Consider the following 24,442-nt stretch of genomic DNA (forward strand, 5'->3'; position numbering starts at 1 on the left):
TGCCATGGTTGACATTTTCTCATAATATAGTGACAATCTTCAACATGTGTGAATATAAACTCATCGAAAAAATCTTGCACCATTCCATGGTGAGTAGTCTTGTTAAAAATAATATCCGGGCCATTACTTAATTATTACAAAAATATAAATTTTTTGAATCACTTTTAGAAGTTCCACACACAGTGGTATTTTTAAAAAACCAACCACTGCATAGTGCTTAAGACCATTTAAGATGAAATATATTCAAACCTAAAACTTTAGAATACTCAAAAGGCAGGATAATGGCTGTTTTTTCATTGCAAATACATTTTTTCTTCGTAAGTGCAAAATACGAAGGTATTCAGCTAAATTTTGTATATCTTTATTCAAAAGGTGAAATTAGAATATAATCTCATTTTTTAAGGCTATATTTCCCATAAAAATTGGTATTTTTATCTGTAGGATCTTAATTGTCCATTCATTTGTTTTTTCTTTTGGTTTATTTTCTTTAACAGAGAGTGCATTTTTGTGTCTTGTTAAGAGTTTTTAATTCTCCTAACTTATTCCAAGAGACTTTCTCACACTGATAGTAAATAAGGGGAGAGGCCTTATAGTAACTGTGCATCTTTTCATGTAGTCAGGATTTTTTTTTTTTTGGATGACTTTTTTTTACAACTTCCACTTGGTTCACAATATTCCCATTATGACAACTCAATAAAAAATTGTAATCTATTTACACCAAGATACTTATGTCAGCACAGTGCTTTTGCTGATATGATTTTACATTAGATTATAATATTTTATTTGATTTACATATATACTAATACATATTTTACATATGTACACACATATATGAATATCTCCTAAATGCCATTAATTTGCATGGGGTGGTAGCTGGTAACATGTGATCTTTCTGACCATTGGTTATTCTTATGTGTGTCTAACGTACTTCTTAGAACAGATACTAGAACATCACACCTCTCATTATACAGTATTTTAAAGGTTATATTTTATTTTACTTATTTTTAAACATTTTTTATTGAGTAATAGTCATTTTACAATGTTATGACAAATTCCAGTGTAGAGCACAATTTTTCATTTATACATGAACGTACATACATTCGTCACTTTTTTTTTTTTTGCTGTGAGTTACCACAAGACATTGCATATATTTAAGATTCCACACATGAGTGATCTCATATGGTATTCCTCTTTCTCTTTCTGTTCTGCTCCACCTAGAATAACATTATCCAGGAGCATCCATGTCTCTGCAAATGGCGTTATGTTGTCAGTTTTTGTGGCTGAATAGTATCCCATCATATAAATATCCCACATCTTTATCCAGTCATCTGTTGATGGACATTTTAGGTCGTTTCCATGTCTTAGCTGTTGTAAATACTGTAGAGAAATCAGCTGAAAACCTTATGGGGGTTCCCTTGTAACTCACTCTGTTTTTCTCTTGCTTCCTTTAGGATCATTTCTTTATCCTTGACTCTGGCTATCTTGATTAGGATGTGCCTTGGTGTGGGTCTGTTTGGGTTCTTCCTGTTTGGGACCCTCTGAGCCTCCTGTGCTTGGATATGATTCCTTCTTTAGGTTTGGGAAGTTTTCAGTCATGAGTCCCTCCCATACCTTTTCAATCCCCTTTGTTTTTTTCCCCTTCTGGAACTCCTATTATGCATAGATTGGCACACTTTATATTACCCCATAGGTCCCGTATATTGTTTTCATTGTTTTTTATTTGTTTTTCTCTCAGCTGTTCTGATTGGGTGCTTCCTGTTGTCCTGTCTTCTAGATCACATACTTGTTCTTCTGTATTTTCTAGTCTGCTTTGCACAGCCTTTAGGTCAGCTCTCATCTCAGACAATGAGTTTACTAATTCTACTTGGTTCTTCTCTATAGTTTCTATTTCATTTTTGACATATTTTATATCCCTAAACACTATTTTTTTTAGTTCCTTCAGTACTTTGATCACTCTTTTTTGGAAACCTTGATCTAGTAGGCCATCAATGTCTATTTCCTTGATCATGCTTTCAGGGGATTTCTCATGATCTTTTAATTGGGAGTGGTTTCTCTGCTTCTTCACATTGCTCATATCTCTCTGGCACCGTGGCTTAAGGAGTATCAGTTACCTACTTAACCTGGAGATGGTGTGCCCTTAATGATTTGATCGACAAGTCTTTGTATCGTCACCCTGCTTTGCGAACTCAGCTTGCTGTTTCATAGGCCTTCTGTTGGCGCCCTCATCTGTGCTGCTCTCAGTGGCTGTTGGCTAGCAGATTGTGTCCCCTCCTAACACAAGGTCAGGAGCTGAGCTCTTACCCGGTGGGCGGGCAGGTCACTCCCCCTCCTGATGCCACAGTCAGATGCTGTGATCAGGGGGAGGCAGGTGGGCAGATCACACCCCGTCCCAGCACCGTGGTCAGGTGCTGTGTTCCTGCCAGGAAGGTGGGTGGCTGCCCACCTGCTCTCTCCTCGTGCTGGTCACTCTGCTGCTCTGTGCAGCTGCCTGCTCTGCCTTGGGTAGGCGGTCTGTAGGTGGGCTCGGGGAAGACTGCGGAACAGCCCCACCTATGCTCTGTGCCAAATCTTAGCTCCTTGTTTCTCTTGGCAGCACAAGTTCTCTGAGGTGTCAGGGTAGAAAGATCCTCTCTGCCTCGGGCTATAAACAAGTCTCAGTCCTGCCTAGGAGGTTGTGGCGCCCCCACGTGCAGATTCAGGCCTCAGCCCCACCCCCGCCCAGGCACTATGCACAGGAGGAGATGGTAGCTGTGGCTGATCCCTGCCTCTCTTCTTGCGAGATGTGCCAGTAATGGCACAGGTCTGAGGAGACAAAGGCTACAGCACCCCTCCCCCCAGGGCACATGCCTGTTTACAGTTTTGTTTACCTTCTGAGTTAAAATTTACCTGACAATGAAATGTATAAATTAGGCTTTTGAGGTTCATCCTTGTATCAGTAGTTGATTCTTTTTTATTGTTGAGTAGTATTCCATTGTTTGAATATACTATCATTTCTTTTATCCATTCTCCTACTGATAAATACTTGGGCTTTGGATATCTTTTTTTGCAAGCAAACTTTTTTTAAAAAAATGCAAATATAATATACATGCTTAAATGTGAACACATCTTAAGTATACAGCTCAATGATTTTTCACAAAGTAAACACATCTATGTAACCTTCATCCAGTCAAGAAACAGGACATTGCTGTTCCAATTTGGGTTTCTTCCCAGTTACTACGGCACCCCTTTGATGGATTCACCATCCTAAATTCAGCCACCATGGATTGGTTTTTTTGCTTTTGAAATTTTTGGTCCCGTACTTTCCACTCAACATTATGTAAGATTCATCCACTAGTGTTTTCTGTAAACTAGTATATTTTTTATTGCTTTAAAGTATACAACTTGTATGCATGTGCCACCACTTATGGTTATGTATTTATTGTTGACAAGTGTTTGGGTCATTTTCTATTTGGGGGTATAACAAATAGTGATTATGAGAATTTTCTGGATGTCCTTTGGTGCTCAGATGTAGAAGTTTCTGAAGGGTACACATATGGGTTACCCTTGGTAATAGGGTGTGGGTGTGTGTGTATGTGTATGTGTGTGTGTGTACATATACACACACACACACACACATATAACTTTCATTCAAAAAGCCTATTTCCAAAGTATTTGTAAGAATTTATATTCCCACTGGCCATGTGTAAGAGTCCCCATTGCTTGTTGCCCTCACCAATGCTTCATATCACTTAACAACTAACTATTCTAGTGGATGTCTAATGGTGTTCCAAGTGTGGTTTTAGTACGTATTTCCATTATTACTAAAGAGGTCAGCCCCTTTTCATAGCTTATGTGGATTTTTTTGTGTGTGTGTGAAGCACCTGTTCAATTATTTTGCATATTTTAATATTGAGGTTCTGCCTTTTTCTCCACTGGTTTTTGTTCTTTATATGCCCTAGATACAAGTCTTTTGTTGGATATAGGTATAGCAAATATATTTTCCCACCGTGTGGCTTAGCTTTTCACTTTCTTGATGGTATCTCTTGATAAAAATAATTCTTAATTTTACTGAAGTCCAACTTAAAACTCTTCTTTTATGTTTCATGCTTTGTCCGGTTTAAGAACTCTTTGCCACTTCAAAGTCATTAAAATATCTCCTACACTATTTTCTTGATGCTTTATTTTGGTGGGGGATTAGGTTATTTATTTTAATGGAGGTACTGGGAGTTGAACCCAAGACCTTATGCATGCTAAGCACACATTCCACCTGAGCTTTACCCTCCCCCAGATGCTTTGCTTTATGTTTCAAATATATTAGATTTATAATCTATCTAAAGTTACTGTTCATGTATGGTACAGGGTTTAATTCAATGCTGTTCCATTGGTCTATATGTCTAACTTTAGGTAGTTATCACATAGACTTAATATTGTTTTATAAGTCCTTTAACATTGTTCTTTAATATCATCTTGGCTATTGTTGGCCCTTCACGCTTCTCTATGTATTTAGAATCAGCTTGTCAAGTTCTACAAAAAAACAGTAACAACAATTAACTGTTGGGGATTTTGATGTGCACATATAAATCTTTGAATCAGTTGAAGGGGAACTGACATCTTTAAAATGCTGAGCCCTCCAATCCATAAAGTTGGATTACCTCACCTATATTTATTTTTATCACTGCTGTAACAAATTATCACAAATTTTGCAGCTTAAAGCAACACAAACTTATTATTTTATGGTTCTGTAGGTCAAGTCAGGAACAGGTATCATTTGGCTAAAAATCAAGATGTCAGCAGGGCTGTATGCCCTGTAGGTCAAAGGAAGAATATATTTCCTTGTCTTTTCCAGCTTCTAGAGTTCACCCACATTTCTTTACCCATGGCCCTTCCTCTATCTTCAAAGCTAACAGCTTTACAGCTTTCTAATCCTTCTTCCAAAGTCTTATCTTTCTGACCACAGCTGGGAAAGATTTTCAATTTTTAAGGACTCCTGTTGTTAGACTAGGCCCATGTAGATAATCCAGGCTAATCTCCCTGTCTCAGAGTCCTTAACCTGATACATCTGCAAAATCCCCTTTGCCATGTAAAATAACATATTCACAGATTTCAGGATTAGAGCATGGATATAGGTAGGGGTCAGTGTGGTGCACTATTCTGTTTATCAAACTGTTTAACATTTGACGCTTTCTGACAAACGTACAAGATAGAAGATCCTGATCATGTTTAGAATGCTTCCTCTGCAAAATATTGGGCACTGAGTTTATTTGAAAGGACTGAAAATAATATTACCACAGGAATGGTTTCCTAATTCTACTGACATTTACTTACTTTATACTTAAATACCCAAAATGGTCAGCCAGGAGTGGGATCTTGGCAAATAAAATAAAAGTATAATTCAAGCTTTTATCACTGAATTTACTAGCTAATTCTATTTTAGAAACAGACAGAAAATAAAACAATTTAGAGTAAGTCTGATTACTTATATATTAAGTGAAAATTAAGTTTTAAAAGCATGTCTGAATATGGGATAAAGTAAGCATCATAAAATGTAATGTTAATATTTAGTACCTGCAAATCTCAAACTCCCAATTTATAAACAAGTTCATACTGTATAGCACAGGGAACTATATCCAATACTGTTTTGTAGTAACTTATGGTGAAAAAGTATGAAAATTAATATATGTATGTTCATGTATGACTGAAGCATTGCGCTATACACCAGAAATTGACACATTGTAAACTGACTACATATATATATATTTGAAAGGGCTGAAAGGACTATATATACCAAGAAAAAAAATTAGATTGATAACCAACAAAAAAATCTGTCAGTAATATAATGCTAGAAACACAGACACAAAAGAAAATCTCAGGCATACATCTGTTTATAGAGTCCTAGAAAAAATAGTGCCTATGCAAGTCCCTGATAAACATGAGAAAATAGGAAAGGCAATATAAAAGTTCAAAATGCTTTGCTATGTAAGAGCTGCAAGGTGACTCAGACACAAACTTAAGTGGTCAAAATGTTTATATAATTAATGATAACTTAAAGTAATTGAGGACATCATTTTAAATGAGATAAAAATAGCTGCTCAATTTTCATATTACTAAGCAAGTCATTTCTGTTTATAGTAGGTTTATATTATTTTTATATGTATTTATATTTTATAAAGACATCAACTTAGATCCTGGCTGATAACTGACAGTGGAGCAACTGATTGATTTAAATGGGTATCATAGACATATCAGATTTCATATGCTTTAAATATACATTAATTATTAGCTGTCAGGAAGAGTCCAATTTTCATTTATTCTAACATAGCTGTGTCACAGGCAGGTTACTCTGTATTTACAATGGAGGATCATGATAGATATAAAGATATCAAGCCTTATTGATCTTCATAGGGGTGCTTTTATAAGAAAAGGAGAATAAAATAAGAAAAATCTAAAATACTACTTTTTTTATAGTGTTCTAACAGTTTTATCTTGTTTTTATTTTTTTACTGAGTTATAGTCTGTTTACAATGTTGTGTCAATTTCTGGTGTACAGCACAATTTTTCAGTACTTTACGAATATATGTGTATTTGTTTTCATATTTTTCCCCATGAGCTACTACAAAATTTTGAATATATTTCCCTGTGCTATACAGTATAAACTTGTTTATCTATTCTATATATACCTGTCAGTATTTACAAATCTTGAACTTCCAGTCTGTCCCTACTCACACCCTGTAAAATACTATTAAATCAACATATATTTATGAAGAACTATGAAAAATGGGAAACTATAAGTTGTTTCTTTAAATTGGAGCAAAGAGAACTACTTTAACTGGAAAATAGTTAAAATCTGGCAAGTTTTATGATTTCATGTTCACCCCGACAGCTTTTTTTCCTCCTTTCTCCTTCAATCTTTTTTGGACCTTCTAAAGAATTAAATTAAAAAAAAGAAAAAAAAAAAGAAAGAAAGAAAGAATAAAAGAAAATTAAGAAACAGATTTGCATCTAAAATAACCTCCTAACTGGAAAGATTGTATACTTTGTGAAAAATTTACAGCTGCCGACTTATGATCTTTGTCTCTGTCCACACTGCCTTACTTGTTAGGAAGGGTCTTAAAAAAAAAAAAAAAAAGTAAAGAAAAATAGCAAATTATAATGGCTTTTACATTTTAAATTCTTTTCTATGTGTCTACAATCTGCTCTATCATGAGTTATTAAGATAAACATTATCAGCTATACTCTACTTTCCTATCATGCACATTGTGACTCTGAGAAGCATGCACGCTCTAACTTACCATCTGCAGGTGGTGTACAGGTTAATGCAGTTCTTTTGACAATATATGGTTTTGTAGTCTAGTTGTCTAACTACTACATAATGGAAAAGATGTAGAACTACTGGTACCACTGCCCTCGGTCTCTGTCATTTACCTTAAACATACCTGGAAAAGTAGATTCAAAAACTCATTGGCAAGAACATTTTTCACACTCCAGATATGATATTCCTCTAGAGTTAAGATGGCCATTCTGAAAGAGAAACAATATTTAAGAATATCTTAAATCTTCATCTTCTTATATTATTTGAATAAAATCTGTTTTATTAAACTTGCAATGGTCATTTGTCTGAAAGAAAACTAATGATTTAACGTAGATGCTATGTGTTCATCTGAAAGCAGGCCAGCAAGAATAAGTTCAAAAGTAACCAAACTCTGAAGTAGTCAGTCACAACGTGGGCAATTTATCACCAAAAATCTTCTTCCTCCAGTAAGACCTGGGAAATAACTCACAGTATCTTCTGGTTCAAGGTGAAGTTTACTAACAGAACCCACAAAAGGTTCTGGTTAGAGAAAAAGGACTATTTACTAACTTTGAAAGCATCTTTCCAAACTCTCTGGATTATGCCCTTTGACCCTAACAATTTTCTAAGATCTTCTTTAAAACATCTGGCAATATTATTAGACTTCTTAAGAGATTTAAAAAAACTAAATATATATAATAAATGAGTATCTATATTAACATTTCCTCAAAATAAAATTTAACATTACTTTCACAAGTTGAATAAAGCAGTACTTTTTTTTTTGGTGTCAAAGTGTACCAAAAATTACATTTATATACAGTAGACAATATTTCTTGGCAGGCAAAAATATAACCAAATGCTTCTTACTTCATGTTTTGAACAATCACCTTAACAATCCTAGATGAATAATAATGTCCTTAGCTTTTATTAATTATATTTTTATTATCTAATGATTTATTATTTAATGATATTTAATATTTATTATTAATGATATTCATGTATTCATTCAATATATAATACCATGTATTATAAGAAAAGATTTTAAAGCACTATGATGGTAATTATTGGCTTTCATGATGCAACTTCCATAAAAGTATAATACCAAAGTAATGGTACAAAATAATGGGTAATATTGTCACAGTCTATTCACCAGTGAATATGGGTAATAGGTTTGGTTGAAAGGTCCAAATTCTATTCTAAATTTTTACCATTTCATTATTATGGTTACACGGAGATGGAGCAGCTAAATGATCTTTTTTTTTAATGTTCAAAAGTACAGCCATAAGAAGAAACACGGTCTTACATAAAAATAGACAGCGATGATAACCTCCATACTTATCAAACACCCAGAAAAAAGGCAATGGAAATTGTATCTCTACATAAGGTATTTCCTAACAGAAACTTTCCTATGTTTCTGTTTTCATATATACCAAATAGAAATGGCTACCTTAGTTTTGGGCAGAAAAGTAAATGAAGACGGTTATCTGAGTTGCCAAACAAAGATCAAGCCCTGAAAAATTCATTTCTATTATTTATTTCTGTTGAGTGTCAGTTAATAAGACTATGATGATTTCTTCTGGATTTGTGATTGAAAAAAAAAAGTTACTTATTTTTCTAAGCCTGTATAAGACCACTATGGTCTACATCCTACCATCTGCTACTTGGTACATGTCAACATTTGAATACAAAGGGTCAAATTAACTCATATGTGTCTCACATATATGGATTATCTTCAGTTTCACAGGGATACATAGACATTAAGGCAAACCTATTATAATATCTTTAATAAATGTTGTGAAACTAAAAAAAATTCAAGGCTTTATTCTTTGTAAAGTACGTGCTTGTTTCTGCTATTATACACTTATTCTGGCTGCTATTAAAAAACTTAGAACAGACCCTCACCAATATTATTGAAAAAAAAAATTTTAAAACTATATACACCACCCAGATTGAGATAAAAAATAATTTCCATCAGCCCAGATATCCTATGGTCCTTCCCAGTTAAATGACCCATCTCCAAAATCACTATTGTAACAATTATTAACATGAGTTGTCTCTGTTCTAGAACTTCATATAAATTGAATTGTACAATGTGTTCTTTTATTCTGTGGCTTCTTTTGCTCAATATAAGCTTTGTTTTACCATAATGTATTAAAATGGGAGAAGTAAAGATTATAAACTACAGATGTCAAGGGCTGTCTCTACTTAATTTTTATAAAATGCCTAGCTTATAAAATATAATGTTTTTATGTAAATAACTCTTAATGGAGTTGTTTAAAGGTGGAATGGGCTTTCCTTAGGGACAACTTGGAGGTATTGTAACCACAGGTCCAAATAAGCATTTAGCAGGGATGATGTAGAAGAGATTCAAGTATGTATACGTAAGGTATGTATAGCAATTCAGAATATAATGTATTTTTAGAAAAGAATAAATTAGTCTCTGCTAGACTCACCTTTGTGGTGTCATGTGCATTCTATGTGTCTTCTACAATGTTGGATACATCCACATGTAATTCCTTTAAAACCAGAAACCCAAATCAGTAGTTAGGATAGAGAAGGTATCATTTTTATTAGCCAGTAGCTGAAGTATAAAGTATTTTCGGTCAACTTTTTTTTTCTTTTTTTAATTACAGAAATAGATTGCTTGTTTGCCTTAAAAATTTATGACAATTTTCCAGTGGTTTCATTTTTTTAATATAATACATTCAGCTTATTAAATTTTCTAAGGCAAATTCTCTTCCCAATTTTGCATCTTTGGCTATGAATATTTTGAGTAGCATAATATAGAACCTAGAAGTAGTAAGAAATCTTTTTCTCAACCTGTTTTAAAAAATTCTTCACTCTATGTTCCTGTTGGAAGTTTACATTCAAGAAGATGTATACAATCAGACTTTACCAGGGTATCATCGGTGCAGTTGTCCTTCCAGACCTCTAAATGTGCAACCACGTGTCTCTCAGTTCAACCCTAGAGAGAACTCCATCACCGTCAACATCAAATACCTTGAAGCAAACTAAAGAAAAGAAACTCTTATGGAGGGAAATTACTTTCATATTCTGAAGTATAATACATTTTATTACAAGCCGCCCTAGTAAAATTACTTAGTTCCTCAAACAATTACATTCTGGATTAAGTTCTTATTTGGAGGAGATTGTGTCATTAAAGTCCTTTGAACTTGTAGGAATTCCTGTACACTTCACAAGTCTCTCTCCTTATATCATTAGCCAGCTTAGAGAACTCTATCCTTCACCTAAATCTAAAGTTAAATTTCTTGCAAACTGAAAAAGAAGGGCCAAGTTACTATACAATATCTCACAGATTTTGTGAAGGTAATTCAAGCTTTTAAATTAATTTCTAATATTTAAAACTGATCACTTCAGAGTTGATTCTTACAATGTTGAAAATATTCCATCTACATTAAGAATCAACAAAAAGCTGGTACAGTCAGCCCCCTGTATCCATTGGTTCTGCATTCACAGGTATAAACAATAGGTCAAAAATTATATAAATATATATATATAAATTTTCCCAGAAAGTTCTCAAAAGCAAAACTTGAATTTGCTATTCACTGACAACTATTTACATATCATTTACATTGTATTTACAAATAATTACATCGTATTAGGTATTACAAGTAACCTAGAGATGATTGAAAGTATACAGGAGGATGTGCATAGGTTATATGCAAATACTATGCCATTTTACATAAGGACTTGAGCATCCATGGATTTGGTATCTGAGGGGGTCTCAGAACCAATCCTCAGCAGATAATGAGAGATGACTGTACAAAGATTTTGCCTCTCCAGTGTAATTAATGTGCACCCAATATTTTTGCCTAAGAACAATCTCAAATCTTCAATGAAGTTTATATACAACAAGCTAAAAATCCGAAATATCAGCACTTTGCTAATTAACATCAATATCAGCAAAATTGCTAGTTAGTCTAGTTGGTTAACTTCCACTAGTCCACTGGCAAAAAATAAATTAAAAAAAAATTTACGACAATAATTAACCTCAATTGAGAAACAAAGACTTCAGCCTCTTTAATACCAGAACTTTAATGTGAACAAATAATCTATCACAAAGCCAGGTTAGAGTAATGGTATACTATCAGGGAAGATAAAAGAAATCTAAATTTTTAAGATTAAATAATTATCTACTTCACACACCCGTGTGTGTAATAATTATGTATTAATTATGCTATTAAATTAACTGAGTACATCACAGTACAACATTACTAAAGAATATTGAATAAGTATCATACCCAAAATACGCAGTATTTGTGAAGCTGTATTTTAGAAATATGCAGAGATAATGACCCTAGTGAATATATAAGAATTAGGTTCCAATTAAATGTAAACTGCTGCATTTTCCTAACCAAATATGGTTAAGATTTATTAATGTAATATGCTTATAAATTACGCTATAATATTTTAGCTAGGTTTAAAAGGTAAATTTAGTATTTAATAAAATTGTTTTATCATAAATTTAATTTTGCTAATATCAATATACACAGTGCTAGAAAATAAGTTGGAATTCAAGTTAAGCAAGACAAATTTTCTATATAGACTACCAGAAAATATTTTCTATATGCTTAACATTTTCAAACACATCATGAATGATGTAGTTCATTTATCATGAATTGTACATTCATCTGGAAAATCAACCATTATTAATAACAAAGATCTTAAATTACTCCACAGTAAAAAAGAATAGATGATTGAACCTTTACACTGACCTCAGTAAAACCTCAGCAAGAGATTGCTATTTGCCAGAGGGATGAAAATTCAAGCCTTAATCAGATGATTTTTTACATGAATGGATGCTAATTTTTTTCTCTGTATAGCTTCCAAATGTTGTGATGTTTAACACACTTACATTTCTGTCTTTCAGCCAGAGGTCCTCTGCAACAAGCTGATAACCCACAGGATATCTCCTTAAAATCTATGTGGCTGTCATGATTTTCACCAAAAGCATTAAATAAACCTGTAAAATAGGAACACAGAATAAATCACAGCCAACAAACTTCCTGTTAATAATGACATGCTTATGAAAGGAGGCATGACTCGCATAAACTGACTTAGTTTTTAAAAGTTATCAGTAGTTTCCACTGTCTTAGGAAGTTTTTTTTTTCCCCCTGGAATAATTATAACCAAAATTTAACTTCCTAGAAGAAAATACTATCATTTAGTGTTTGGTTTTGTCTGCCTACCTGTCTCTATCTTATATTAATTCCAAAAGTCAAAAGTGATTGTAGAATGTAAAAAATTAAAATATATTTTAAAAATTTAACTGGAAAAAAGTCAGAGACACAATTATCCTAATTTGGAAAGACTAAGAAGAAAGAAGAAAAAAGAAAAAAGAAGAAGAAAAGTTGAACTCTATCAAAGATATACTGTGTTGTTATTAACAAGCTTCATACAACTCCTTCATGAAGCAAAGAAAACTAACACACTATATTATAAGAGAAAGAAATTCTGTACTGCAGTCTTCATTGTACCACTTAATCTGTATAAATAAATATATTAAATTTCAGAAATAAAGGGCAATTTATAATCTAATCTTGTGGTTTTTAAACTTTTCATAAAAAATAAATGGAATCATTTTGTTTTCAAATGAAATGATTTCTCAATCTCTAATTCTAAAAAGGTAAAAACATAACTGCACTGCTGAAGTGGAAGCCCTGTCTGTTCTAGCTCCCCTAACAAATATTACTAAAACACACTAGAAACCTGAAGAATACAGACTGTCTATTTCAAGAATCTAATTCTGTGCCCTCAAAGAGCAGAAAATTGAAGCTAAGAAGTAGTTAAATGACTTGCTAAAAGTAAGAAATTTTTTTAAAAAGGTCTGAATCAGAAGCAGAACCCAAGCTTTCAGATTTCAAATACAGTTTTTGTGATTATCAGCCACAACTACTCCTTGTAAACCTCATTTAATATATATATATATATATATATATATATATATATATATATATATATATATATAGTAGTGAAAAGTTTAGAGCTAAGTGGGGACCTTAGAGATGGTCTAGTCCAGTGGTTTCTTAATTTTTTAAGGGTGGGGGAAGGATACAGCAGTGGAACCTTCTTCTATATAAAAGAAATACAATAGACACTACTCAGCTGAGGAAGAGGTGAGGTCACGTTTGGAAGCTAGAGCTTTGCCTATTCAGTGTCCACCACCCTGACCTTGCACCAGATGCTGAGGCACCGCACTGGAGCACAGTTTCATAATGATTGTCTTGGTCAAACTGATTTTATATATGAGAATATTCAGGTGCAGAAAGGTAAACCGACTTACACAAGGCTCCAAAGGTGGAACAAGGCTCACGTGTTTACCAAAGAACATTTGTAGAAAATAGAAGGATTCCCACCTTCACTCAGAGATGGACAAATTGGCGGTGAAGCCAATGGGCCAAATGTCTCTAAGTCAAATCATCCAGTTCGGGATTGAGCCCTCAGCAACCAACAGCATTTCTCCAGATGAATGATGTCTGATTCCTCCACTGACAATCAAATCAAAAAAGATTATAAAATCTCACTCTTCTCTTCTGGACAATTAATTAGTTCATCCTGATAATGTAACTTCTAAAGATACATTTTAATTTCCCAGTTAAACTGTTAAAAAACTACCTAAAACAAAAACTCTGAAAGACAAATGTATTGTATCTAATACAAGTGGCATGCAAATTAAATTCAAATTAACATAAAAGAGGCTTTAAAATTGGAAAAAAAATTGCAATTTCCCATTAAGCAGGCTGTTTAATTCCAACATGTAAAATAATAAACTAAGATATTTATTTTTTGCTTCCCACACTTTTATCTGTATTCACTTTGGTGATTTTAATCTCTATCTTGGATTTGAAAATTCTTGATCATAGTCTCTCCTGGCTACACAGGTAACACACTAATAGCAGAATCTCTGTTTGATTTATCCTGTCATTATGGTAACCACTTACACATTTAATACTTATTAAATAAATGTACAAAGGGGATAGACCTAAGCTTCTCCTTCTTGGTCCTAAAATTCTTACTACCCCTCCTATAAAGGCAGGAGCCTCCTCTGTAGGACAGAGTGTAAATGTATCTCCTGAGAAGGATTCCCCAACAAGGGCTGTCTTTACAGCGTGCTTTTAGATAAGATGTTTTTATGGGACATTTCAATAAAAGGATCAAGGACCTAAGCTTCCCAGTATGGTGGGAGTTGTGATGGGCATGGGAGGATGCTCACTTGGGATGAGATGTTAAAGACACTAACAGTGAAAAGGACAGGGCAAGATGAAGGGCAATTGGGAAACAGGACCACAGAGATGTGACAGATACTTCCCACTGTCATCTAAGTGATACCTACTTGAAAGAAACATTTCTACAGTTAAATTCTATAATGGGGGGTTATTTAAATGAAGCACACATATTCTCAAAGAGTAGATCACATAACCTTTAGAGATTCAGAGTGCATTAGCATTTTCAGAGTACTTTTTACATCAATAACTAGTATTTATAAATTCCTGTGCGCTAAATAAGTATGTGGAATTATTTCCATTTTGCTTTTAGACTTACTACAGCTTAACCTATTCACTGCACTGATACAGAGTAATTTTTCTAATGAATAAAAATGATAATGTACAAACTTGTTAAAGATTCTTTAATTTCTCCATCACCAGATTTATGAACATTTAGGCCTATGTGTCAGGCCCCGTTTCTTACCAGCTTTTTCACCAACACCTTACATTTAGGTTATATTGCATTACCCAGAGGTCAGGAAATGTTCTTTCACACATCCATGTCTTTATTAGCTCTTGTGTCCTCTGAGGAGAAACCTTCTCCCCACTTTCACATCCTTCCATTTTACAGCCTAACCACTAATCCTTCTGTAAACACCTTCTAATGCTTTCCAACCTCACCAGCTACCCCAGGGTCTTAGCTTCTCTCTTCCGCAATTGTCCTCCACTGTATATAGTATCCAATATTCAAGTGAAGTATGAGTCCTCATTTACAGGTCTGTGGCCTCTCTAGATTACAAAGTATTTGGATTCAGTAACCTTGTCCTTTTATCACTGTTGCTGCTAGAATTCATTTCATAGGACCTGATACATAGTAACCACACAATAAATACTTGCTGAATGAATGAATGAATGAATAGCCAAGGCAATCTTCACAGCCAAGGCTTCCCCATCCCAGCTCAGTATTCTTTCTGTTACATCAAAGAGACTCTGCCCCATGAAACAACAGACCCTGCACATTTTAACAAATGTATACAATTATTAGGAAATATTATTAGAACACAGACTAGCACTACTGTTCTCATAGTTATGTCACATAAGAAGTGTATTAAAGCTCGTGCTGATGTTATTTATACAAATCAGCTATGTCTGTCACCAGTTTAAATATTAGTAATTTAGAAAACAAAAGTTATTGACTTATCTACTCATCAGAAAACATTATGACAGATCTATTTACATACCTCTTTTGTCAGTTTATATACCAACTGGAAAAGAAGAGGTGTACAGTCAACTCTGAGGGTATAATTGCCTGCAAAATAAATAAGAGAGTATTTTAATACCTCCAAATGGACTTCAAACCTGTATTTAATTCTAACTTTATTTTCTAATTATAAACAAGATATAACAGATTTCAAATTGAAGGCATCATTCCTGGAGAATTAAAAATAGGGTGGACCCTACAGATTATCATATTCAGTGAAGTATGTCAGACAGAGAAAGGCAAATATCAAATTATATCACTTATATGTGGAATGTAAACAAACAAAAAAATGATACAAATGAACTTATTTACAAACCAGAAATAGATTCACGACATAGAAAAGAAACTATGGTTACCCAAGGAGAAAGGGGGAAGGGAAGAGAGATGTTAGGAGTTCAGGATTAACAGATATACACTATTATATATGAAACAGATAAACAAGGACCTACTGTATAGCACAGGGAATTATATTCAGTATCTTATTATAACCTATAATGGAAAAGAATCTAAAAATGTATATGTATATGTATATGTATATGTATATGTATATGTATATGTATATGTATATAACTGTGTAACTTTGCTGTACACCTGAAACTAATATTATAAATCAAATGTACTTCAATAAAACAAATAAATAAGATTTTAGAATAAATAGGTAGGTAGATAAATAGACAGAAAGACAAACAGTCTGGCTAAAACTAAAACACAAGGTGGAAATAACTCTTCAGGAGCCAGAGAGGCTGCAGCACACACTCGGGATAGGAGACTGCAGAGGCAGACTCTGCTGCTAAGGCCGCAGCTCCTGCAGTAACAGTAAGGGCCATTGCTCATTACGGCAGCAGTACCTAGGGGTCTTTGGCAAAGGAAGTGGTAAGGCCATAATGTTCATGTTTTTATTCATTCATTCAATTCAATATCAAGACTTTAGACTAGAGCATGTCAGTAACTAACATGTGTCCTGTGACACTTACCTGGAAATAACCATAATATGATGAAAGCCTACAGATGCACATGCCACATGTCAGGGTCAAAAGGAAGTCTGTAGTGGGTGATTATTTCAGAGTTGGTCCAATACATACAGGAACTATTTCTGTATGAAATATTTTACCCCAACTTTTAAAAATAGCTCCACAGGAAGAATGTCAAAAGTACTAAAGTTTTAAGTAGTAATCCAAGATAGGCAAATGGTAGATATTCTAAAGAAATTAGGATCAATAGCTTAGTTATGAATCATATTGATTCATTTGAATCATAATAGTGTTCTCTCTGGTAAAATGGAGAAATGGAGGTATTATTGAGGCATCTCATAGAAAGAGGATAATCCTAGTTTATGAGTTGGAGTTGATAGACTTAAATACTGGTATACTATTTAATGACAATCTGAAATAAAATTTACCTTCTGTGTATGAGTCTGCATTGATATATGCAACCTCTCTCTCCTGGAGTGTTTTCACATTCTCCTGTAGTTGAAGCAAAGCAGTCACTTAACTCACAGCATTTACAATTGTGGAAATACAAGCAAAACAAACAAATTAATTCAGTAAAAGAGTGGTTTGCAGATACCATTGTAAATCAAACGCCTATGCCTTTGACCATAATTTTAAGAAAATGCTATTAACTGCTTCATAATATTAATGCAATTAAAACAAGAAAGAAAAATATTAGTGATGCTGTAGCCACTTTTCATAGCAACAGCACGGAGACCCAGAGGAAAACTGCCCCTGATCCCCTGCACCATAATATGAAGGGGGAAGGCTCGGAGATGCTCAGCCTCACCCTGGATCTACTGGAAGAGAACTGCTCAAAGTAAGGCCTGGAAATCTGTACTTTTAAAAGGTGTCCCTGGCAATCCTTACAGACATTAAAGTATGAGATCCCTTGACGTTGGGGATCCAAGTAACTTTACCATATTAAAAGTGAGGAAGTTGGAAATTTGATTTATCAAGAATTTTTTGAAAGAGAAGGTATTGATGAAAAAGAAAAAGAAAGGAGGGGAGGATAGAGAAAAAACTAGAGGGAGAGAAGAGTGGCTATTAGGACAAAGACAAGACATTTCTCTCTCACACATACATGCACACACGCACACACATTCTAGAAAAATACAGCAGAAGAAGACTAATGCCATCACACACATGGGAATATGCAGAGAGAACTCCTTTCTTCTCTCTGTTTCTCTCTCTCTCTCTCTCTAGCTTGCTACCTTATAAGAGCAGTTACAGTAAAAACATTTAAAGCTGTGAGTGGTCATCCCACAAATGAGAATTCTCACCTCTGCACTTGGCCACACGGGATAGATGACAGCTGATTCTGCTGCAGAGTTTCCATTATGACAGAGCTACAGTAGAAATAAAAAAGATTCCTTAACTATATGTAAAGGTAAATGTGCTGCTGAATATGATCAAGAAGCTAGTAGAAAATGGGAAACAATATTCAAATTGTCTTTTAACTCACATGAATTTAAATTAATGCAAGGCATATTATCTTGTATCTTGGATTTATTTTATCTGTATTCTAAGCTGCTTAAATTATAGAAAGACACATGTATTTCTATATACATGTATTCACAAGAAATTACATATTTCTAAAAGTAAATGACCTTAATGAATAAGATCTGATTCATCTAAATAAGTGTATTATGAAATGCATGTTCATAACACCAACATAATAATAAGACTTTGCAATATAAATGGAATCAAATGTGATACAAGTAACTGTGATTTTATTCCCATACTTATTTGATTCATATTATTATTGTAAAGTATGCAGAAATGAGTCAGAAGGAAAGCATTTTAAAAACCAGACACAATGATAAGAAAGATATGACATTCTTCAAATCAATTCTATAAAATTTGGACTCATAAATGATGAACAAAACAGAGGATAGTCACAGGAAAGTGCTTTTTGGTGCACCTGCCTTTAAAAAAAACACACAAGCCTACCATGAACATGTAAGAACTTAGAGTTACTGGACAGAGAGCCTAAGGGAAGAAGACGAAAGAAGGGGGCCTATGAAAGACACTTTAAAATAAAGCATTAAGAGCCAGTGACAAATGAAAATTAATCATAATTGAATTAAAAATAAATCCTTGAAATTTTAGAGTAATTCAATTTACAAAATGATTGTATTATACTTCCCAATCAGGCACTTTTGTAAATGGTAAAATATACCTATGGTTGCAATTTAGTACGGAATCCATAAAGGAGAGACTATAATCAGAGTATAGTCATCTTAAAAGAGCATGTTGTTTTCCTAGATAGAAGAAATCCAAGGAAACTGTAAAAACTTGAAAATTAATGCCAAGGATCTATATCAGATTTTCAATAAGCTAATTCACTTGTCAGAAGCAGCTTCCTAGGTTTGACTATTTTCTGAGCTTACAGATTTTACTTACTTATCACAAAACAAATACAAATAGAAACTAAAATATTTTAAAAATAATGAAAAACTTGGTTTGTACTTAGTAATTAAGAGGTTGTTCTGTTTTACCAAACTGATGTAAAAGCAAAAGCAAACTCTATTTCTTAAATTTTCTTGAGTATTTATCCAAATTAAAACAATATCAGGTAATGGAACACATCTGTGATTACCCTGAGATACATGTTGACCAAGAAGATACGTTTTCTGTCTTAGTTACCTCAGCCCATTTATGGAACCCAGAAGTCCAAATTTTTCTGCATCCCAGCTGGCAAAAATGGTAGTTCTTCTCGGTCTCCAGCCTGTAATCATTGTTAACATACATGGTTAGGTACATCTGCCTAAAAACAAAGGAAAATTCACTCAAGTCACTTTCTGTCATCACTTGCCAAGGAAACATTATTTACCTCTACTAATCAGTTTTCCAAAATTCTGGACAACTTCTTATAAATCAGCAGTTCCACTGGTTAGGTCAGTACCTCCAAATACCCAGAAGTCCTGATGATCTCCCAGAATAACACACCTGTTTGGAAAGGAAGGAATTCAAAAGAATGACAACTTAGAATGTATTATAAAGAGCAGTAATTTATGTTTTTAAATTAAACTTCCTCCTGCTTGAGTTTCCTCCATAGAAAACCATCAAGGTAGTGTCTCCTTTTAGAATTTACCTTTTTTCCCCACATTTAATTATATCACATCAACCAGGAAAAAAATATTAAGAGTTGATTAAAATTTATCTTCTCTTACTCCTGTAATCTTTGTAAAAACAAAATGTTTTAAGACATTTTAAAAAATTCACCAACTCACCAAGTTTCACAGATCCTCAGGTAGTTCTGATTACATCGTAAATGCTTGTGATTTTCTTGATGTTATGAACATGCATTTTAACCTTCCTAGAATTTCACAAAGGGAACAAATTACTTCACATAGAGCATTATGTCTAACAGGTTCCTTCCAATGTTTTATTCTAAGTCTCAGAATTACAGAAAACTGTTTAATAGGATGATAAATTCCCATATGCCCACCATCTAAATTCAATCATTGTTAATACTGTTGAACTATTTGCAAGCGAGTTGCGCAAATCATGACAGTTCTCTCCTATGTATTTAAGAATGCACCTTACGGTGAGATTAAAAAAAAAAATCAGTATTTTATATTTTTCCTCCCTCATAGCTCTATTGTTAGTATTTATTTAAACTTCAAAATCATTATTCAACGTGAAAAAGAATCTTGTTCTTAGCAATTTAAAAAAAAAATTGTGTATTTGTCCATTTAGAGCTCAAATCAATTAAAGGATATAAGCCCCAGATGCTTTTTTTGATATTTTGACCAGGGAAAATTTCTGTTTCTGACTTTTCTCTTAAACTGTTACTGAAGCTACATACTCTGTTTTCCTTGTGTCTGTATGTGTCTGTTTATAAATCACATTTTTCATTGTGTACCTCTAGAGGGTATTAATACATGAGATAATAAAGTCTATGTTAAAGGAACTCAGTTCTAATTGAGTTAAATAAACACTTTTTAAAAAATTCTTATAAAATAAAACTGAACTTCTAATATCTTAAGAGTTTTGAAATTTTAAAACAAGCTTCTTACAGAACTTATACAATACTTGCAGAATCCAAATTCACATTGCTAAGGCAAATCATTAACCAACAAGGCTCATTTAACCATTTTAGTTTAATAAAAACAGCTATCTCCTCTCTGATTCATCAGTGTGAAGTTTCCCTTTCCCTCTACATTTCAAGCCAGTCAAACTAAAGTTCTGATCATGCCATGCTGTTCCCCAACCCTGCACAAGCTGTCCTCTGCAGCTGGCGTTTACTGCCTGTCTTGATTCTGTGGAAATCTTAGTTTGTGTAAAATTAAGCTCAATGAGCACACGGTCCGTGGTCATGCCTCCTTAACACCAGTGCTGTCCGGGGTTAGTAACAGTAACGACTATGCTGGTAAGCGCACGGGGCCATGTAGCAGTTAAGCGTTCACCACTGTGACCATCTAACCCACCCCCACAGAAGTGACCAGTGAACTTCGCTCCTTCCCCTCTTCTCTCCTACTCCTTCCCTTAAGTTAACCTAGGGTTTTGCATGCATAGCGTTTTGACAGTTATCTGAAACACTGTTTTAAACCCTCAGTTGAAAAGGGAAGACAAAATGTTACACCTGGCCCGGAGAAGGAGAGGGGTGGGAGTGGCCCAGAGGAAGCCGAACGGGACGCGCGGCCTCGGATCACAACACAGCCCCGTTCCTTCCCGAGTTTCGCAGCCGGGAAAGCAGAGGCCTGGGGCCCGGACCGCCTCGGGCCCTTCGGGGGAGGCCGAGGGAGGGACGGAGACCCGCGCAGGGCTGGGGAGGGGCCCGCAGGGACTCACCGTCTGTGCAGCGGCTCCTGACCCACGGTGGACGGGCGGCGGTGGCGGTTGAGGCTGCGGTGCCGGCTGAGGGGGCGGCGGCTGCGGTGCCGGCTGAGGGGGCTGAGGCGGCGGCGGCGGTTGAGGCTGCGGTGCCGGCTGAGGCGGCGGCGGCTGCGGTGCCGGCTGAGGGGGCTGAGGCGGCGGCGGTACCGGCTGAGGCGGCGGCGGCTGCGGTGCCGGCTTAGGGGGCTGAGGCGGCGGCGGTACAGGCTGAGGCGGCGGTGGCTGCGGTGCCGGCTGAAGCGGCGGCGGCTGCGGTGCCGGCTGAGGGGGCTGAGGCGGCGGCGGCGGTTGAGGCTGCGGTGCCGGCTGAGGCGGCGGCGGCGGCGGCTGCGGTGCTGGCTGAGGGGGCTGAAGCGGCGGCGGCTGCGGTGCTGGCAGAGGGGGCTGAGGCGGCGACGGCGGCGGCGGTTGAGGCTGCGGTACCGGCTGAGGCGGCGGCGGCTGCGGTGCCGGCTGAGGGGGCTGAGGCGGCGGTACAGGCTGAGGCGGCGGTGGCTGCGGTGCCGGCTGAAGCGGCGGCGGCTGCGGTGCCGGCTGAGGGGGCTGAGGCGGCGGCGGCGGTTGAGGCTGCGGTGCCGGCTGAGGCGGCGGCGGCGGCGGCGGCTGCGGTGCTGGCTGAGGGGGCTGAAGCGGCGGCGGCTGCGGTGCCGGCTGAGGGGGCGGCGGCTGCGGTGCCGGCTGAGGGGGCTGAAGCGGCGGCGGCACCGGCTGAGGCGGCGGCTGCGGTGCCGGATGAGGAGGCTGAGGCCGCGGCGGTACCGGCTGAGGCGGCGGTGGCTGCGGTAACGGCTGAGGGGGCTGAAGCGGCGGCGGCTGCGGTGCCGGCTGAGGCGACGGCGGCTGCGGTGCTGGCTGACGGGGCTGAGGCGGCGGCGGTACCGGCTGAGGCGGCGGCCGCTGGAAGGACTTGAGGGACTCGAAAGCCTTCGCCAGCTTTTCCAGGGTCGCCATGGCGGCCTCCCGCCCCGCGGGGACAGCCCACGGAGTCGCCAGGCCGACTGGCGGCTCCGGTCAGCAGCGGTGGCAGTTAACGGGGCTCGAGGCCGCCAGCAGGTGCGGACCCCAAGCGCGCGGCCATCTTGGAGCCGTCCCGACAGCCCCCGCGGCCCTGCGTCCTGCCACGCTCCGCCGGTGGGGCGGGGCCGGGCCGCGGGATTGACAGCCGGAGGCAGCGGCCTCCGCCAATGGCTGCCGCGCCCGCCCCTTGGGCCCAAAGAGCCGCCACGGCTGCTGGAGTCACTTCTTCCCGGCGAGGGGCGAGGGGTACTGCGCGGAGATCGGGAGGGCGGTTCGGGGGCGGGGTTGCGTGGCACGGCGAGGAGGGTGGGGAGGGCGGGGTGACTTGTGATTGAGGGTCTCTCTCGGCAAGGGGCGTCCCCGGACGACGCCTAGCGGGTGGCGGGGAGGCGGGGCAGTGGGCTGGGAGCCCGAGACCCCCGCGGGGCGCTTGCCCACCCCGCGGCGCGGGCGGAGGGCCGGCTGGCCGGACAGCCTGCTGTAATATGCTGACTGTTATATATTTGGCCTTACCCTTGTTAGTTGCCTCAAATCACTCCTTGTTCACCTTCATGATCATTACCATAGATATACTTCTTACAATCCTCGTACTTACTATGTTCCCTCATGCTACAGGGCCATACACATGCTATTCTCACTCTCAGAAATAATCTTTTACACATCAATGCCCTACTCCCCTCAAGAGATTTGCCTATCTAATTCCAATCACTCTCAGTGCTCAGCTAATTTGTGAATTCATAAAGCCCATTACATTAACATAATTTCTTAACACCATGTCATTCTCCTTTATCACATTATTAAAGTATACGTTATAATAACATAAAAACTCTTCCATGCCTGAAGGTAGATATTAAACAATTAAGTTCACAGTATAAAGTTGTAAGTACATATACTGTATATTATGAAAAATGTTAAGGAATAACATACTATAGTTAAATGCATTCATAATTTTTCATAGAAATATGGGAATATTTATTCCAAGTTGGATCATCACTATATGTGTGTGTGTATATATGTATATATCTCTCATCCTTCATTCACATTAAAAGTTCTGATAAAATATTGCCAACAATTAACTTTTATACCCCAAATTACCAATAAAGGAATAGGAAAGAAGGGAGAAAAGAAGAAAGGAAAGAAGGAAAGAGGAAGGAAGGAAAGAAGGAAATTGAGGGGTTTTAGAACTCTTGAGATTGAGACATATTAGATAAAGACTCAGATGTGTACATTTATATATGATAATTATTTTCCTGAAATTATATAAAAACACATAAAGAAAACTGAAAGCTAAATATAAAATTATTTACAACCCAAATTTGAGGTTAATTTATATCTTCAATTGATATGCATTTTTTAAAATTTAATATTACACTGTTCCATTGCTATAATATAATCAAATTCATAAACAGAAAACTATATATGATATATACATCCTCTCACCATTTATAACATCTCTGAAAGCATTTTTGAAGTAGAATATTTTATGTTTAAAGTTTTTATCACTAGAAAGGCTTAGAATGTTTTCACACTACTAGATTTAATTTACTTCATCGTATAATTTTTTTCCAATACATGAGAAATAATATCTTATATGGTTTTGATTCATTCTTTAAGCAGTTTGTTAATATTGTGTAATAAGTGAATTCATGGAATATTGTTATAGAGTTAGACATTTTTTGATTGAAGATGTCATCTTTTGTAGTATAATAATAAGGCCATTATTGTAGGAATGTGAAGGAGTCAGACATTGCTTTTAGTAAAAACATCACTCTAAAGGGCATATTGGCAATAGCAGCATGTGGTTAAGATCATGTCAATTTTTTGTAAATCTTTAACA

At 36.7% G+C, this 24,442-nt stretch overlaps 1 long non-coding RNA gene across 1 annotated transcript in view; it reads left to right on the top strand.

Moving 5' to 3' along the window:
- LOC141578411 (uncharacterized) overlaps positions 1-24,442 on the top strand; it is a 46,295-nt gene that overhangs the window by 1,249 nt on the left and 20,604 nt on the right. The window lies entirely within an intron of this gene.

Source organism: Camelus bactrianus, chromosome 8, assembly GCF_048773025.1.
Source record: "Camelus bactrianus isolate YW-2024 breed Bactrian camel chromosome 8, ASM4877302v1, whole genome shotgun sequence".
Classification (NCBI taxonomy): Eukaryota; Metazoa; Chordata; class Mammalia; order Artiodactyla; family Camelidae; genus Camelus; species Camelus bactrianus.